The sequence below is a fragment of the Eublepharis macularius genome, chromosome 7, assembly GCF_028583425.1.
Source record: "Eublepharis macularius isolate TG4126 chromosome 7, MPM_Emac_v1.0, whole genome shotgun sequence".
Classification (NCBI taxonomy): Eukaryota; Metazoa; Chordata; class Lepidosauria; order Squamata; family Eublepharidae; genus Eublepharis; species Eublepharis macularius.
Genome location: NC_072796.1, coordinates 21,657,100 through 21,675,556, shown reverse-complemented (window position 1 = coordinate 21,675,556; position 18,457 = coordinate 21,657,100).

Below are 18,457 nucleotides of genomic sequence, written 5' to 3'. Positions count from 1 at the left end.
GGGCGCAATGTTCCATGGCTGGTAAGCAGCGTGAAAATGGCCTACATCTCTTCGAATATGCTGCCAAAAGAAAGAGAGAGAGGGGATTCGTTTGGGGGGAATGAGACTGAGATGCAGATATGATACTGTTCAGGATCTCAAAGCAGTTCAGCAGATATCCTGCAGATGGCATAAATCAACCATAGTTCATAAAATCCAATAGGAGTCATTAAAACAAGAGCAGTTTTTCTGGTTCAAAAGGGAAGGAGTCAAAGCACTCAGTGGAGATGTTGAAAAGCTGGTTTTAACCAAGCACTTTTGTGTGAAAGGCTCACTTGACTTCAATTTTGTTCTCGTTTTTTTCCCCAAAGAGCAACAATGGTCACTAGGGCTGATTCCGCACACGTTGGATAATGCACTTCCAATCCTCTTTAGAGATCATTTGGAACTGAATTTTTCGTGTGTGAAACAAAAAATCCACTTCCAAACGATTGCTAAAGTGCATTGAAAGTGCATTATCCAACGTGTGCGGAATCAGCCTAGAATTTAGTACCCTCTGTAGTACCCTCTGCAGATGTTATGTTGGTGTTTCATTTGTGCAAAAGGAGAGAGTGCAGGGGCTGCTAATGCACCCATTATGTGTAATCACATAATGTTAATTGGATAATGCATGGAGATTCAGCTTCTATTCATATAAACCATAACCAAGGGAAACTACCTGCATGGAAAATCCATGTATTGTCCAATCTACGTGTCATCTGATCACACGAAACACATGGCTGGTGGTCTCCCTATACGTGACCAAAATGCCAACTTCTACAGAGGGCTACAATTATACTAAAAAATTTAAATCTTCTTCACCAGCTTGGAAACACTAATTTAACAGAGTAAGGACTGAGGTGAAGGGGAAAAAACCCTTTAAAAAAAACCTTCGCATTCATCAAACATACGCACAGTTTCCCATAAAACATACATATTGGTTTACTTGTTTCAGTCATCTGAAAATGGGGAAATGTTGCTGTGCAGGCAGTGAGGTGGGGGCAACACAGGATTCTCCCTCCCTACGGAGGCTTCCAAGCTTTCTCAGCCCCAACACCTCACAGGGTGATTATCAGGAGGAAAATAATAACACACTTTGTAAACCACTCTGAGTGGGTGTTAAGTTGTCCTGAAGGGTGGTATATAAATCGAATGTTGTGGTTATATTGTTCTCAATTTTCATAGGGCAATTCTGTTGCACAGCTTGTTGAATGTATTACAATAGGCTTTGTTGTCTTGTGTAATTTTTTGTCATATAAATAGTTTGTGTTTTGTTTCTGTTTGGTAATGGACATGTTTTGAATATTTGTTATTGTGGTTTAAAATGTAGCTCACTGAGGAAGACGGGAGCTGGATTGCAGTGATTAGATGGCAGCTGTACCCGAAGGAGCAGAGTGAGCTGCAGTTTTTATTCAGAGAGCTGAGGGAAAGTGTTTATTCTGTCTATATCAGGCAATCTGTGTGGAAGACTGAGGGCCAAGCTACAAGTGACAAATGACACTTGAATGGCAAGTGTATTTCTCCCTGTTCACTTGCCCTCCACTCAATCCACTTGCCAGGCAAGTGTCTTTCGTCATGTGTCGCTTGGCCCTGAGAGAGTCTGTGTCTGTGAGAGTGAGGGGAGAATACTCTGTGAAGTATTCCCTGAGTGTAGAACTGTTTGGAAAATTAGTCTTTGTGACTGGGTCTGTGACTAACCATTTAAGAATATACAACTATTTGAAACCAGCAAGCATATAAACCTAGGCTATATCATCATGCATTTACACTTACAAATAAATATAAGAAGTGTGTATATAATTAAATTCTATTTCTGATTAAGCAAAACACTTGTTTCTTTTGGAACACAGGATTCCTTTTTTACCTCTCAGCCACCCCATGTATTGACCATTCTGTCACATTACTGTCTATAACTAAGAGCCAAAACAGATGCCTGACACGTGATGGACACGTGTCAGTTTCCTGCAAGGTTCCACGGGAAGTGTAGTGAGAAAGAACTTCTGCCATGGAGAAGAGGGAGAGAATCCCTCTTCTCTATGGCAGAGACTCTTTCACTAGGCATCTCATCTGGTCCGTTCTTGGCTCCCTCTTGCCACAGCCAGCTCCCCTTGCTCCCCTAAAAGAACTCTGCAGCCAGAGGGAGCTGAGCATGCTGGCAGCAGCAAGAGAGAGCCGAATGAGCTGGTGGCAGTCAGAGGGAGCTGGCAGTGGCGATCAGTTCCTTGGCCCTCTAGCTGCTGCCAGCACAATCAGCTCCCTTTGACAGCTGCCAGTGAGTTCAGCTCCCTCTCGCCACAGCCAGCACACTCTCCTTGCTCCCTTAAGTGCACTCAGGAGTAGACATGGGCACGAACCAAAAAAAGTTAACGAACCAGCGGATCATGGTTTGGTGCAGACCACGATCCCGAATTCCTGAAACACAATGAGCATCTCCCGTTGCTGAACTGGATTGTGGTTCATGGTTGATGGAGGCCACAGTGGGGCACGCCGCTGTTCCCAGAAATACAGGAATGGTGGCTGATGCCGGTGGCCGCCGGGCCTGGCAGGCACAGGGAGGAGGCGGGGGGTCTGGCCACTCGCTGGCAGCACCCCCCCATGTGTCTGCCCATCAGGCCAAACTGGAGCATGCTGGTATTCCCAGAGCAGGCCAGAAGGTGTGTATTGGGGGCGGCTGCCGGGCCTGGTGGGCACGGGGAGGTGGCATTGAGCTGCCTCCCCTCAGGGGGCAGGGGGTCTGGCTGCTTGCTGGTGGCACCCCCCATGTGCCCGCCCGCCAGGCCAAAGAAGAGCATGCTGGTATTCCCAGAGTGGGTGGGAGAGGACTTGTCATCATGAGGAGGGGGAGGAGGAATATCCCCCAGCATCCATGGGTCCTCACTCGAGGGTCCCACCGAAGAACAGTGCAGCAGAGGCAGCCAACAGTACACACCTTCCTGCCTTGCCGGAAAAGATGGGAGGGAGAGGATACGTCATCATGAGGAGGGGGAGGGGGAATATCCCCCAGCATCCACGGGTCCTCACCTGAGGGTCCCACTGAGGAACAGTTTGGCGGAGGCAGCCAACAGTACCCACGTTCCTCCCTTGACAGAAAGAACGGGAGTTGCGGGACACATTCCCACCCAGCTGAAAGAGGTCCCGTCAGTCCTGTTGACAGGGGTGCCACCACATTGTCAACCAACTGTTATCCGTATACAATACAATTGACTGCATGAGCGCAACCGAGCTGTGCAACCAAGGAGGGAGCAGTAACTGGCTAGTCCCACGTGAAGCAGGGGATGACCTGATCTGACATCCTGCCTTTGCGGAAAGTAGGGAGTGGGCAAGACAGGAGGCATTGTTTGGACGGGTCAGAGTGGGTCCTGAGAGGGGGAGACAGAAATGGGACAGCAGCAGCAGCAGATGACATTGGCCACCTCCCTGCCTTTGCGGGAAGGACATCAGTCGAGCGACCCATTCCCCCTTGCTCAGAGGGCTCTGCGTTTGAGATGGATGGGGGCACCGTGCGGCTGAACTATATGTGCGACAGTTCCTGAGCTGCTGCGCAAGTGCCCAAAGGAGGCTTCCATCAGCAGCATCACCCACCTTCCTGCCTTGCTGGAAAGGATGGGAGGGAGAGGACCTGTCATGTGGGGGGTAAGTGGGAAGATCCCCCTGCCACCACCAGGCCAAAGAGGAGCACGCTGGTATTCCCGGCGTGGGAGGGAGAGGATGTGTCATTCGGAACGGAGGCCTGATCCCCCAGCCACCACAGGTCCTCACCCGAGGGTCCCACTGAGGAACAGTGCGGCGGCAGCCACCTCCTAAGCCATCAGCCTCGAGGTTGTAAGTGGCGCTGTCCCAGACCCCGAGGGGACAACCTCCCCCAGCATGGCCTGCTGGAGAGCTCTGCTCTCACCAGCATCACCCTCAGGGCAAAGTGATCCTCCCACTGACCCCCGCTCAGAAGAGTGGGTGGCCCCCTTTCTCCCCCCAATGGATGTTTCACTGGGTGAGAAGGGAGACAGGTTTGGGTGGTGCCTCTTCAGGTGGCGAGTCAGGGCTGTCGAAGACAGGTGCTTTGGGTTTTTGCCCCTGTGCACCAGGACCTCACATGCACGGCACCACACCACATGGGGGTCATCAGGAAGGGCCCGAAAGTGCCTCCATACGGAGGCATTGTAACACCAACCACTTACTGTCCCAGGGGAAGGAGGATGAATGGTTACAGGCTGCGCTGAAGGGCTGGACACAGACGACGGGGTGAGGGGTGGACTTTCGGAGGGGACACCACCGAGAGTTTGGGATGGGGATGGGAGGGATCTTTCATAACACACATACCATTCCTCCAGGGATCCATTGCCCACCCACCCCTCCTCAAAATGTTGAGAGAGATTCACTCCCCACCTGCGGAAAGACCTCTTTGGCCTCCTCCACAGCCCCGACAGGTGCATTTCATTATTGTTTTGTATGTTGATTTTAGTATTGTTGTTTTCTTGTTTTTATTGATTTTAACTTGTTCACTGCCCAGAGCCCCTGAGGATGGGCAGTATATAAATTGAAATATAAATTGGGGGGAGTGGGAGGACTCTCTGTGGCCCCCAAGCCACACCCAAAACTGCTTTCCACAGCTGAACCAGGAGGACTGCCATCGCACTTCACCCCACAACCACCCTTGGCAGCCAACACAAGAGGAAGACTCATTGTGCCACCAAACTAGAATTAAGGAGGACAGGAAAGTAGATGACTCTGTGTGCCCTCTGCCACAGTGCCCACTGAGCTCAGCCCCAGGGCCTGGCAGCAGCCCTGGCACCAGAGGGAGGGAGGGACTAGAGCCCTAGCCCACCACTCCCACAGACCTGAACAGGTCAGGCACTGATTAATAATAATGTGAGCCCTCAGCCGAGGTGCCCACCGAGCTTGGCCGCAGAGCCAGGCAGCAGCCCTGGAACCAGAGGAGATAGATCCCTATCCCCCAAAGCCAAGCTCAATTGTGCTCTCTCTGTCTCTCTCCCCAAAGGCTAGCAAGTGACAAGCAAGAGCTCTGTCCCACTCCACTGCTAGCAGTAAATGAAACCCATCCTGGGAGACCATGGCTATTTATAAGCATAGGTCCCATTCAGCAACACTGGAGGTCTGTGTTTGTCTGTCAGAGCTGCCTATCAGGGTTTGCAGGGATGAGATTGGAGTGCCCATGGCTACAGAACACCCCCTTCCCCCTCCCTACCCTGGGTGTCTTCTCCCAACTTGTAACTGCTTTGCAGCTCCGTGGTTGGAAGGAAGCCCTGCTGATCAAGGAAAGCTGGGCTTCCATTCGGGTTTCCAGGGCGACAGAAGGAGGGCAGACAGAGCTCAGGCATCCCCCTGGCTCTGTTGCCAGGGGAATAGATTGCTGGCGCCTGAGTGTCTGGCTTCCCGAACCGTGCCCGAACACCCCGAACCAGGCTTCTCCCGACTGCTGGTTCATTGGCTGTGGACAAGCACTAACTGCTAGGTCACGATTGCGCAATTGCCATTTTTGTGGGGTTTTGAGGTTCATAATGCGGTTTGTGCCTATCTCTACTCAGGAGCCAGAAGGAGCTGAGCACGCTGGTGGTGGCAAGAGGGACAAAAAGCTGATTGCCACTGCCAGATTCCTCTGACTGCCACTGGCTCAATCGGCTCCCTCTTGCCACAATCAGTGCACTTGGCTTCCTCTGACTGTGGAGTGTTTTTAGGGGAGCAATGGGAGCTGATGGCAGCAAGAAGGACCCAAGCATGGACTAGACGAGATGCCTAGAGGAATTCTCTCCATCTTCTCCCTGGCAGAGATTCTTTCTTACTATACTTCCCATGGAAACTTGCGGGAAACAAACATGCATCAGGAATCTCATCTGTTTTGACTCTAAGCCTTCCTATAATATCAGTTGGACTGAAGAAATCTAAGGCCTTTGGTGGCAGCAAAAACCTATTGAGAATACTGAGGAAGTCAGTGAGGCAGCAATAGATAGGACAAACACGGGAGCCAAAACACCACATAGCAGTGGTGTTCAAACCCTAAAGCCAAAGTGTTTTTAAGGTAAAAAACCTGGGTAAAGTAGAGAACTCTTGAAGCTTTGTGTATGGGGGAGCGGGAGTATTGTTTGTGACCAGGGTCCTCCTGAGGTAAAAGTTTAAGATAATGAAACAAGAAGCTGTAATAAAGATTCAAGGCAGATTTAAAAAAGGAAAAAAAGAAATGCCTCACCTTGTTTTCTGAATTCTGCAATTTGCCTTGTGACTCTGTGAGAAAGGAGAGCTACAAATGAAGAAAAACACAGTAAGCACCCAGACACAGCTGTCTCTGTCCCCAGTCAGTTCCTGGATGGCATGGTCAAGTTCATAAGAAATGCAAGTGGAAATTAAATCTCAAGAAAACAGAATTAATCCAGGAATAGAATTACCTATTGGTTTTAGAGACTACAACACACAGCATGATTAGTGGGTTTTGAGTAGCACAGACCAATGACTTTGCATTAACATCTAACATGATTTTTTTTTCTCCACCCAAATACAAACTCAGAAACTGGGTTGTCGTTAGCCAATGGAAAAAAGTCCATATCTTGCACTTAAGGGGGAAAAAACCACTGCGATGCTACAACAAACGCTGTGACTATTGAAGAAAGCAGTTTAACAAACCTGCTAATAATGATTGTTTCAGACAGCAACTACTTGGGATCAGGAATATGTCAGCCTGCTACCCTAAGGGAGATTCCAGATAATTTTAAAAAACGAAACACCACAACCCATTATTACTGGAGGCTACAGAAGCCAGGAAGAGTGACTGTCAGTGAAACAATGTTTCTGTTTTCCATGAACAGCAGAGGGAGGCGAGCAATTGCTGAATTTGGAAAAGGAGAGAAAGATCAGCTGATCTCATCTTTGAAACAGAGACAGCGACCAGGAGTTCAGTGTGCACACAAACTACAAACCATATCATAAAGAGAATGTCAGAGGAAAAGCTGAAGAGTGTTATTTTATTCTGCAACTGCAAGGGGCCAGAAGGTCTCTGAGAATACTGATCCAGGAGAAGCATCCCTCTTAGAAAGACTAGGCTAAGTGATTCTTCAGGCAGCATGCAGAAGACTGATAGAGGGAGGAACTCCTTTTAGGTTGATGCTGGCACTCTATATTTCACATTTGTTCTAAGGTATTGTACTTTTAAATAAGAGTTGCTGGCCAGTAGGTATTTTATATACACACAGACACAAACCATCGTAGGTCTTCACTGAAAGTCACTCTGGGTGCCCAGTGGGTCAGAGGTAGTAAATGAAGCAAGAACCAAGGAATAAATGCAAGCACTTCTTTCCTGGCAGACCTGGGAGTGATCTTTTGCTTAAAGATTATTTCATTGCCAGAATCAGCCCTATATTTGTGTTATAGAGATAGTTAAGCCAGCATGGTCTAGTGGTTAGAGTGTAGGACAAGTTTCTAGGATACCCAATTTCAAATTCCCATTCTGCCATGAAAGCTTGCTGGGAGATTTGGGGCCAGTCACTCTGTTGATCAACCCTAAGGACTATGTTCCTGGAGTAAGCCTTCTTGAATATACTTCGGTAGGATTTTGAGTAGACCTGTTTAGGATTTCTGTTGAGTTTGCCTTGTTTTAAATGAGCTAACTAGAAGCTAGCCAGCCCCTAAAGACAATGATATTACTGAATGATGCAGTAAGAGATACCGAATACTGCATGGATCCTTTAGTCTCGATGCATACATTCACTGGGTTGAAGAATCTTCATGGGATGCAGTGCACACAGCAGCCGCACACATAAACAGGGGCAGATTGAAAAGCAAGAAGTGCTCCCCTGACAGAAGGGGAGAGAAGAAAGAAGAGCAAGCCACCTGCTTCATCAGACGAGGACTGCTGGCTTGAAGTAGCTGCTCATGTGACACCACACACATGATGCCCACCGTCTCAGTGCTCCTTCTCCTTTGGGCAAATCAGACCTCCGAGTCTTTATTTTTGTGCCCTTTTCCATTACTTGTGCAGATTCTTCCCCACTGAATTTATGCAATTTTGAATGTTATTTTTGCATCTATTGCATATAAATGCGGTAAATCAGGAACACCATCAATAAAAACAGACAGGATGGAAAAGTTCACAATCAAAACATGAAGGGGAAAAATAAATAAAAATTAATTCATACATCCATTCTTCACTTATATAATTTCAGACCTCCTTTGCAGAAGACAAACAGAGTCTACAAACAGCCGGTTATCACCTCAAAAATGAGGATGTGAAATCCTTTTCAGATGTTTGGTTTTGGCACATCAACTGGGCATCATGGAAAAGCATGCTGAGCATGATTGTCCTAATATGGGCAGTCACCATCTTGTGTGAATGGGGAAGTATGTGAGAATGGGAACCTAGATGTTTTTGCTTCACACATAAACTGTTACACATAAGAAAAAACATGAGTGTGTTACCCCATTCACTATACAGAAGAGATGGAAGGATGACAGATGCCTTTGAAGAAAAATCATTTGACTAAGAACCAGAAATCTTAGAAAATGAAGTAAAGGCTGCACTCAAAGCAATTGGGAGAAATAAAGCACCTAGAGTAGATGGAATACCAATAAAGCTATTTCAAGCTACAGAAACTGAGTCCATCAAAATCTTAACAAGATCAGTCAACAAATATGGAAAACAAAACAATGGCCTATGGACTGGAAACACACAGTCTACATTCCAATTTTTTTAAAAAAAGGAGATACCAAAGACTACAGCAGCTATCCGACTATCATGTTAATTGCCCATGCAAGCAAAATGATGCTCAAAATTCTACGGCAAAGACTCTTACCATATATGGAAAGCGAAATGCCAGGTATTCAAGCAGAATTCAGAAGAGGAAGAGGAACTAGAGATCACATTGCGAATTTACGATGTCTAATAGAACATATCAGGGAATTTCAGAAGAATATCAGTCTATGTTTTATAGATTACAGCAAAGCTTTTGACTGTGTGAAGCATGAAAAGCTATGGATAGTGTTCAAAAAAATTGGGATGCTACAACATCAGACTGTTTTGATGTACAACCTGTACTCACAACAAGAGGATACTGTTAGGACAGAATATGGGGAAACAGAATGGTTTCCAACTGGCAAGGTTGTCAGACAAGGATGCATATCATCTCCCTGTCTGTTCAACCTCTATGCAGAACATATCATGAGGAAAACTGGATTCGATTAAGAATAAGACAGAGTAAAAACTGGTGGAATGAACATTAACAATTTGAGATATGCAGATAATACCATATTAATGGCAGAAAATAGTGAAGACTTGAAATGACTACTGAGGAATATTAAAGGAGAAAACACCAAAGCAGGATTACAGCTAAACGTTAAGAAGACAAAAGTAATGACTACACGAGGAATTACACAATTTTAAAGTTGAGAATGAGGAAACTGAAATTTTTCAAGATTTTCCATTCCTTGGCTCAAACATCAACCAAAAGGGAAACAGCAACCAAGAAATCAGAAGAATGAGACCTGGAAGAGTAGTCATGAGGGAACTAGAAAAGATCCTTAAAGATAAGAACGTCTCTCTGGGGACCAAGATCAAGATAATCCAAATTATGGTATTCTCCATTACTATGTATGGATGTGAAAATTGGGCAATGAAGAAAGTTGACAGGAAAAAAAAATAATTCATTTGAAATACGGTGCTCAGGGAGAGTTTTGTGGATATCATGGATGGCCAAAAATACACATAAGTGGGTTCTAGATCAAATCAAGCCTGAATTCTCCCTAGAAGCTAAAATGACAAAACTGAGGCTATGGTACTTTGATCACATGGGGAGAAGACAAGACTCTCTGGAAAAGTTAATAATGCTCAGAAAAGTGAACGGGCGTAGGAAAAGAGGAAGACCTAAAATAAGATGGCTTGACACAATAAAGGAAGCCATGTTCTCCAGTTTGCAAGTCTGTTAATGATAGGACATTTTGGAGGTCTTTACATAACACACACAACGCACCCCATCCACACAAAATGGATAGTACGTAGTACACACTCCCATGATGCACGGCTGCAGCACCAAAACTGAATATTTGAAAAAAGATAGGGACATATCCTCTTCTACAATGCCTAATGTGATAATGGAATACTGAGGTATGAGAACTAGTGATTCATACTGATGTGTTTTAGTCATGTCTTAGCAAAGACAAAAAATGTGGAGCTGAATTATACAGGCTTTGGACATAATTCACTTTTCTAATTTTTCTAATTCCCCCATAATGGTCTCGCTTTTTCAGTACAGCAATCAATGTTCCTAGAAACTGGTGTAAACTATAAAGCAGCTTTATATATTTTCCCATGTTTGCCTCATCCTAAGGGCCAAACTACACATTACATGTGACGCGAATCAGGTACAGGTACCTAACCTGACTCTCAGTCATATGTTCATGCAGGAATTAACTTTTAAAAACCTTTCCATCACTCCACACAATTTCAAATGTTGTGAGGGAGATGGAGGGGCTTCAAGTTTCCCTCCCACACCATTTTCACCAGTGGAAACAACGTGAGGGGCTTGTTTGCCCCTTCTGCGGGCTCCATGTGGCCTGGGATATGCACTTGGAGTCCAAAGAATGAGCAAATAGGTGTGCCTTGCAGATGTTTCCACCAGCAAAAAACAGTGCAGGAGGGAAGCCTGAAGCCCCTCCTTAAACCTCACAGCTTTTGAAGCCATGCAGAGTGATGAAGAGGTTTTTAGAGGTTAGCTCCCAGAAGAAAAGGTGACCAAAAGTTGGTCAGGCACCTGTGACCCAACTTGTGTCACATGTATGTGTATTTTGTCCTTAACATAAAAGGCGTGAAGAGCCGACCTATTAATCTCATATTCTGAAAGGTACTGGGGGAAAAAAGAGCATTTGGCAGCCCACTACTACAGAAAGCAAGGTGCCCACAGGAGATTTTACAATTGCAAATATGCATCTCTGTATCTTTTTGAAAGCACTTACTGTAGTTCAACACTCAGTAGCAATCATAAAACAATCCATCGCTTGTGATTTACATGTAACAGTTTTAGCACTTGTGTATCTACAGAACGCTGGTTGGATGAGCTTCTACCATCTTAGTACCTCAGTTATATCCAGTACCTGACAACAACGAAATATTGCTTTAGGGTGCCAGGCATTTGCATCTAGCACTTAAATCTGTCTGACAGCATGGCTGGATTGTAAAGGTACCTCAGCTACCACAGACTAACATTCCTCCTAGGTGTTGACTTAAGAATCACACCTGTGTCTGCGAAGATTCTCACATTTTGTTTGTTCCCCAGATCATTAAGGGCTTTCCTGCCTATCCAATTATGCTAGCAGCATAGTTCTATTTCTGCATACAGCATACAGTCAGGAACCCTGAACATATCTGGTTATCAGACGCAAAATTAGCAAAAGGATAGTGTTCCACAGACTACAGTAAGAACATCCAGCTGGTAAGGGTGGACTGATTCACCACGGTATACCTAGAGCTTCTTGCTCCCTACTCACCTACTGTCCGCTACCAACAGAAGTGCTGTCCAAATACCCTCAAGGCTGCTATTGCTGAAAATGACAATTGTTGAGTTCTTCCGCTCTGTTGCCACACAGCAAAGTCTAACCATCTTCTGACTTCATCACATTGGGTATTTCCCTACTTGTTCAGGGGGGAGTGGGGAAATGTATAGAGCAATGACTTCAGGGTATGGGTCTTACTCCAGTATGTTAGAAGAGAACTCAACATGACCTGTAATAGTTTTTGCCCACAAACTACTACTGCACATGGACAAATAGGAAATAATTTAACAAATATTTACTGCATATGTGCAATAGCTTTCTTCACTGTCCACTGTCTTAGACAGTGAAGAAAGCTGACAGGAAGAAAATTGATTCATTTGAAATGTGGTGCTGGAGGAGAGTTTTGTGGATACCATGGACAGCCAAAAAGACAAATATGTGGATACTAAATCAAATCAAGCCTGAAGTCTCCCTAGAAGCTAAAAGGACAAAATTGAGGTTATCATTCTTTGGTCACATCAAGACAAGATTCTCTGGAAAAGTCAACAATGCTAGGAAAAGTGGAAGGCAGTAGGAAAAGAGGAAGACCTAAAACGAGATGGCTTGGCTCAATAAAAAAAGCCACATCCTCCAGTTCGCAGAATTTGAGCAAGTTGATAGGATGTTTTAGAGGTCTTTCATTCATAGAGTCACTCGCCATAGGTTGGAGGTGACTTGACGGCACATAACACACACACACAAGTGCAATAGGCTTTCTGATTCATGCACGTACAGCTGGCTTCCCAGTGTGAAGAGTCACCATGATATATATTCTTCTGCTTGTGCCTGAACAGTACTGAGAGTGTATAACCACATTAACCTGCTACAGGGACACAGTTTGTTCTTCTAGCACCTTGCTTTACAATCAAATGTAATACAAATGCAATACATCAGCGCTTTATCATAGTTACTCATACACTCATATTTGCACATTCATAACAATGTGTGTGTAAATGAAGCAATGTAAATAGGTCATCATCATCTATAAAGTTTTTACAGATCTTTAAAACTCCATAAAAATAGCCTCGTAAAATGTTAAATTATCCTTAGAGAACCAGTGCAGGTTTAATCTTGCTCATCACTGTTTCGGTCCCTTGAATTTATTTTTTACGCATGAACACTGAGATCAGCAAGGAAGAATGTCACAGAGGCAGGACAGCATTCCTGCCGTTGTTTTAGAAGAAGCAGCAAATATGGTAGTTGGTTTTATGTAACAACCTCCTCCATTATAGATAAATGGGTATGTGCTAAAATCAGTTTAAAAAAAGAAAAAGCAATGAAATCTTGTCCTACTTTAAATCTATTTACAAAGTTAACACTCCAGTGTTGCATGCACACACCCTTGCTCTGGTCCAAATAAATTCATCCCTTGGAATTCCAAGATCTTAGCCTTAGGGCATTTATATCTTTAACTTTCTTTAGTAGTTCTCTTGGTATCAGGGAGAAGTTGAGCAGGTTAAACTTCTCCCACCATTGCGGTATCAGCATTGTGCCTACTAAATAACTGAGACTGGCAATTCCTGATATTTGCCCTTGCTCAGAAGGCTGTTGACCTATGGGGACGGGTTGTGGTAGAGCATCTGCTTGGCATACAGATGGTCCCAGGCTTAATCCCCAGCATTTCTAGTTAAAAGGATCAGTTGGCAGGTCATATGAAAGACCTCTGCCTTAGGCCCCGGAGAGCCACTGCCAGTCAGAGTAGATAATTCTGACTTTTATGGACCAATGGCTTGGTTCATCATAAGGCAGCTTCTTGAGTTCATGAGTGACCCAACCGACTGACTGAACACTCCTCTGCTTGCATGCAAAGAGTTCTCAGAAAGCAAATTTCCCATTCTCATTTGATGGAGGCAGAGATTCCTTTCCCTGTAACTTAACAGCCTTCGAGCCATACGTCAAGTAATTTATAACTCCATAACTCTGTAGACAAATATGACTAGATCACATGTGCAAGAGGCAGAGATTCACCCACACATGAGCACACTGATCTATCAAAGCCGGTATTGTCTACTCTGACTGCCAGCAGTTCTTCAGGATCTCCTCCTGAGGTCGTTCACATCACCAATTGCCTGGTCCATTCTGACTGAAGATGTCAGGGACTGAATCTGGGACCTTGGGCATGTAAAGCAGATGCTCTGCCACAGAACAGCCTCTTGAATGCATAAAACAATAAGAACTCAATAAGACTCCCTCTTAGCAGGGGCATTTGTAACGCTGCGGAGTCTGTTTCAGGTTTATGTTAGTCTCAGGATAGTAGAATCTGGATAGTAGAATCTGGAGTCCAGGTTTTATTTATGTCTTTGTAAATGGGCCGAAGGACGGCCAGGGAAGGCGGGCTAGGCTTTGTGACCTTTTCTTTGTTTGTGCTGAATTAAGGGCCAAGCTACACATGACGAATGACACTTGAACGGCAAGTGGATTGAGTGGAGGGCAAGTGAACAGGGAGAAATACACTTGCTGTTCAAGTGTCATTCGTCATGTGTAGCTTGGCCCTAAGTTACTCTGTGATAACTAAAAGAGACCATACGCACATTCCTAACTGACTGATGAATCATGGGCTGCTTCCATACACGTTGAATAATCCACTTTCAATACTCTTTAGGGAAGATTTGAAACTGATTTTCCATGTGTGGAACAAAAAATCCACTTCTAAAGGATTACGAAAGTGCATTGAAAGTGCATTATTCAACGTGTGTGGAAATGGCCTTACAGCAATGATATTGAGAACTCTGCGGGGAGCCAGCACCATTCCTGGGGTAGGGAAAAGGGAGTGTGGGCATGCATGGAACCCGACAGGAAGAAACTGTCTTCAAAAAGCATTGGGCTTAGAGGTGCAGGTGTATCTAGGGCTGCCAGGTCCCCTGGTGGGGGCGGTGAATCCCTGCTTCCACCTACCACCGACCACCACCACTTACCTAGCCAGCGAGGGGAAACAGCAGGGGACAGCCTCCTCCCAGGCACACTCCTGGGCCTTGCACAATGACATCTCTCCCAGAAGTGACATCATCGCACCACCAGGAGCGCACATGAGTTTCACACTGGGCCAATTTGGGCATCAAAGTGACCAAATTAGCCCCATTTGGGGTTCAAATTGGCCCAGTGGGAGTGTGGGAGTGCTTCTGGGCTCTGTGTGATGATATCAGTCTGGGAAGACAAGAAAGATGACTGCCAGGTCCCCCTCCACTCCCTCCAGGAGGGTAAGGGGATCTAACAACCCTAGGTGTATTATCTCTGTTAAAACAGAAACATGTCACTGTGTTAGCTGTATTAATTCCTGCCTCCAGGGACCTCACTGTGTAACTAAGGTCAGCCTGAGAGGAGGAGGGATTCTTTGAGTCATGTAGACACATCTCCAAAGGCCTTTGGGACAAGCCTCAGATCACAGGCCTCTGTTAAGTTACATCTCCAGGTGTCTCCCCTCAGAGCAGACACAGCCAAGGAAGGAAGGGGTATTTATTCATGCAGACATGCAAGCAAAGCCTTTGAGAAAGAGCCTCAGAACTGAGGGCTCGGTCAGACCACATTTCCAGGTTTCTCCTCTCAGAAGTGCAGGGGCAGGTTCCTTCAATCAGGTTGGCGTGCAGCTGCAGCCTCGAAGAAAAAGCCATTGTGAGGAGGCTTTGATGGGAAACACCTCTGGACTCAGCCCTTGGTACACAAGGTTGGTTTACACAGGTTGGCATGAAGTCACAGCCTTGATGAAGGAGCCATTGTGAGGAAGCTCTGATGGGCCATGCCTTGGGAGTTAGTTCTTGGTAATCATGGGCACCACAAATGGGGCACATGCTTTAATCAGGCTGGCATTTTATAGCTTCTTGAAGAGACCTCTCTTGAGCCACAATGATGAAGGGAAAAACAGAAACTTTTCTTCTTTAAATGTAGTTTTTTTCTTCTGTAGAATGACTATTGATGGTTAAAAAGTTTTAAAAGAAATCATTCTCCTCAGCCTCGAAGATGAGGTAAGGAAAAAGCCGAGAACAATAACGGAGATCCTCTGTCTACAGCAGCATGGATTTAACTGATAGATTAGCACCTCTTCTCCTGGTCATGTGATGTTTTTGGTGGGAAAGCGCTGAAGGGAGGAGGGGCATTCTTAGTCTTCCAGAAAGTTCTGGAAGTCTTCTCCGTGGTTGGCATAAGTGTAGGCAGTCCCCCCTCCCCAATGTGTGCTTGCACAGAAGCCACAAACGTAAAAATATGACATGGACAGAACTATGGGGGGAACGCATAGCATTTGCCAAAGGAGAACTCTGTGGCTTTGACAGGAAGCAGTTTTAACAGCTGCAGCTTCTCTTGCTGCATGTAAACAGTTTCTCCCTTGCATGTCCCTAAGCAAGTCACACAAGCCATCTTCCAAGCAAGCCATTAGTAATCCTAGCAGACAACCCAGAGAACATCAAAAGGACAGAATTAATGACAGGAAAAATAGACAGATGAGAGCATCAATAAGCATGATACAAAAGTCAGCCAGTCTCCTTTGGACTTAGAAGCAATGCTTGGCAAAGCCAATGCTGGGATCTGTGTACAATGAGACAGAAGCAGAATTGATCTAGTTCTGGGTGATTCTCTTGACGACATCTGAGCTACAGTGGTAACTGAATTGGCAGACCTAGACAGGAGAATTTTCAGCAGAGACTGTTTGGAATGGAGGCTGCTTCTACGGGAGAGGAAGGTGTGGCTATTGTGTCTAGGTTATGCACTGATGTCTAGGTGGCTTTACAAGACTCTCTGAGAGCCAAGCTACAATAATTCACTGCATTTGCTAAATCTCAGGCTGGACAAGCCCAGCTTAGCAGCCAACTCCAGCCTCAGAAAGCTGCAAATTGGATGATTAATGTCTTGTATGAATCAGTCACGCCACGAAGTCTTTATTGAATATGCTTAATAGCAAGTTCTGGTAACACGGCAAAAACAAATGCATACTCATAGTTAATTGCAGGTATTCAGCATTGAAGCGAATCTTTACAACTGGCCGAACAGTGAAAACTTCCAAAATGATCACAACTGTGGGCTGCAGCATTTATGTTTCAGTATCAGGGATGTACTCACAACACACGTTGTGCCCTGAGAATTTTTGCTACATTTATTGAAAACGACTTGGTTCCCTCTGGAATTCCTTGGCCTAAGAAGGAACCTCCCAAACACGAATTTCTTTTTCCACTAAAGCCTCATGGCAAGATGATGGGAATGGCACCAAAAGAGTTATAAATCTATCAATCATGGGGGAGGATCTTGGTGTGTAAAATTTGGTTGCCCTAGGTAATAAAATATTCTGATTTGCTTTTCTTTGTTCCTGTTGCTATGGAAATACAACTAAAGGGCAGTCCATGTTTATCTAGGCACAAGTAAAACAAGCAATACACAGAAAATCCATCATCAGCCCCCTTCGCAGAACACTTTGACCCCAGAAAAAGCAGCATTCTGGTACTTAATGATATGATGCCATATTGTGCCCACCTTCTTCACCTTTGAGCTGTCAGAAAAGGAAGACAATGTTGTTAATTGTGCTGGAAAATGTATTATAGAACCGGCATAAACTATGTGTGCTCTCATTCACTCCATGTAAAGACAGGCAAAATTGTCCAAACTGTGTGCGATCCACACAGTTCTCTTTCCTTTCAATGAACCCATCAACAAGGATGTCCCAAGACAGCTTATATACTTGGACTCTCAACATGCTTTTGACCAAGGACCAAATTAGGCACAGCGTTTTTAAGCAGCAGCAGCAGGAAACTCATTTTTAAAGGACAATGGGGGCCCAGTTGGAATTGGGACTGGGGTTGAGAGGGGGGAGCTGCTTCGGCCTTCCCTCCCATGCCACTGTTCCAAGACAAAATGATCCAAAGGCATGTTATTTACCTAGGGCTTTTTTTCAGCTGGAAGGCGGTGGAACGGAGTTCCAGGATCTCTTAAAAATGGTCACATGGCTGGTGGCCCCGCCCCCTGATCTCCAGACAGAGTTTAGATCACCCTCTGCACCGCTGTAGCGGTGCAGAGGGCAATCTATACTCCCCTCTGTCCTAAGATCAGGGGGCGGGGCCACCGGCCACGTGACTATTTTCGCTGAGGGCGATTTAAACTTTAAAGAACTCCCCCCCCCGTTCCACCTGACCCAAAGTGACGTCATTGTGTGGTCCTGAGTTCCACCACTGAGTTCCTCCACCTCTTTCCCCATAAAAAAGCCCTGTATTTACCCCATTTTGGAGCTGCATATGCAGTATCCAAATGGAGCAAACAACATACCCTCAGGGCCAAACCAGAAGAGATGAATTACATGTGTCTATGTGAGTGAATATAATCATGTCTGTTTCTACCCATTCATGTCCATCTTCCCCAAAGTGAGCACATGTCCTGTAGCCCTAGTCCGTGCACTTATGGGCTATACTTGTAATCACAGTGGCAAGTGTCCGCAGGCTGCATCAGCAATTCGCCGCTGTAGAGCGGCCATTTTTGTCTGCTTCCACTTCCCATAAAGGAGAAAGGTGGGAGGAGAAAGAGGGAAAAGGAATGCTTGGTAGGAGGTCTGAGAGAAATGCAAAGGTGGTGGGGGAAGAGGGTGTGCCTGGTGGAAACTTCTCTCTTAAAATCATCAGAACAACCTATCTCCCAACCAGGAGAAAGGATGGGGGCAGATGAAGATGGAGGGGAGGGGAAGAGAGAGGGGAAAAGGATACTTGGCAAAGTGGAGGTGCATGATGGGATAGTATCTCACGTCATGGAGGAATGCTGAAGAAACCTGTGCCAGCCAGAGCCAGAACTAACACAGGGACGCATGCAGTGTGGCCGCACTGTGTGAGTGAACAGGAGAGCAATGGGGCAATGTGTAAGCGCATTTGCATGCCATTCACATTCCATTCATCTCATGTAGTTCTGCTCTCAGGCAGTTTCAGCTCTGGGAAATGGTGCAAGGAGG